Raw genomic sequence first — 1853 nt, 5'->3', positions numbered from 1 at the left:
GCGCGCAAACTACATAAATCAATTAAGTTATTTTATCTGCCTGCGATTTAATTTGATCGAATATATAATAAGTTTTGTATATTTTAAACTTCTCGTGGACAATACATTATGAAAGTCATTTATAAGCATTGTTCTTGTGATAAAATGATTGATTTAAATATTTAAACACATCATAAAAAATAGAATTTACTTTTGACAATTGTGAATTTCATCAAAAGAAAAAAATTATTTTCAATTTATACATAATAAATATGACTGCATGAATCTCGAGAAAATTCAACAGATCTCACTTCGGAGATACCAAAGGACATCATCAAGATGGTCCAAAGAGAGGCGTGAAGCATCGTGTCATTCGGCTGGAGTCATAAGCCGACCGGAAAAAAAGTATAGTTAAACGAAATAACATTGTGCATATGATCTGAGAGGACACACATGTGTAATCACCTCACTCAATCGATTTTGAGATTCTTCATAAAGATTGTCAATGGTCGTCCGAAATCCTCTATGAAAACCTCTTGTCTTAAGGAGCGCTGCTCGATTTTGCTCTGGAGGAGAGCTGCCTTATGCCCGCTCATTTTGTGTCGTCGTCTTCATTTCGTCTTTTGCTTGACGTTGTCATTGAGGAGTCCAGTTGTTTTCCACTATGTTGCACTCTTCTCCAAATAATTCTCTATCTGAGATCATGTAGGTAAACTAAGAGGTGAGAAATCGGGGACTGGGGCAAACAATAATGAGATCAAACAAAAGAAGTATAAGGGTAGCCTTCATAAAGTAAATTTTTGTATTAATATTTTCAAAGAATAAGTTTAAAATGAGATCATCTTGGTATATTTTAAAGACATAATTATGAAGGAGATCTTACGAATGCTAACTACCAGAGAGTTCAGGTTGATGTACCTGTTCTAGAGTTTGCATCCTCCTATAAGGAGAAGTCCATAAAGTTAATTATATCTTAAGTAGTCTAGACTACTCAAGAAGGCTTTTGATTGAAGTTATAATTTGTTCTAAAAAATTTTAAATGTTGTTATCAAGGAAATGAATATCAAAGTTCTATCCTAAGAGTAGTGGGCTCCTAAAGGTTCCAAATGATCCTAAAGTTTTGTTTTTGTTGTTGATGGTTTAGTTAAGGTTCATCCTTTTACTCCAGGTTTTGAATATCCTTCCCTAAAAAATAGAGTTAGTAAACCATAATAACATGCAAACTAAGTCTACAGTGATATATACATTTTGTCCTCAGTAACCCTGCAAAACAGAGGTAGCACATAATAATTTTGGTTTAATTGGTTGGATGTTATTTTTTTTTCAGATAACCAGGTTAAGATGCCATTGAGCTTCAATCGTCCCAGTTTCCCTAATTTACCTTGTCTGATTGCTGGTCAAAGATGTTTAGACTAAAAGATTCCTGCCAGCAATCATGGGTTGTATTGTCCAAGAAAACTTCATAGACCCAGGTATCTAGGGTTCAAGTTGCGTTTGGTGATCTTTGTTGATTAGTGTTTCATTTAAGTTTTAATGTCTTTCTCTCATTTTAGGAGTTGAAAATTTTAGGTTTTTTAAGACTTATTAGATGATTAAAATTTTTATTTTATTATTTTTTGTTTTATTTTTGTTGTTTGGGATGACCCGATCAATGTCTCATGGTTCTGTTGTCTCAAGGTCATTGGAAATTGTGCTTTGATTAGTCACAAGTGACTAGAAGAAATTTTATTTGCAGTTATGGGTTGCCTCATTCAAAATACCTTCGCAAAAAAAGATACATTCTCTTATTTAAATTTACGTTTTAGTGTCTTTCAAGATGAATTTTTATGTCATTTCATTTAGGTTGCTTAAGTACCATAGATCAAATTATTCCC

The sequence above is a fragment of the Phalaenopsis equestris genome, unplaced genomic scaffold (genome assembly GCF_001263595.1).
Source record: "Phalaenopsis equestris unplaced genomic scaffold, ASM126359v1 Scaffold236055, whole genome shotgun sequence".
Classification (NCBI taxonomy): domain Eukaryota; kingdom Viridiplantae; phylum Streptophyta; class Magnoliopsida; order Asparagales; family Orchidaceae; genus Phalaenopsis; species Phalaenopsis equestris.
Note: the sequence above shows the minus strand (reverse complement) of the source record.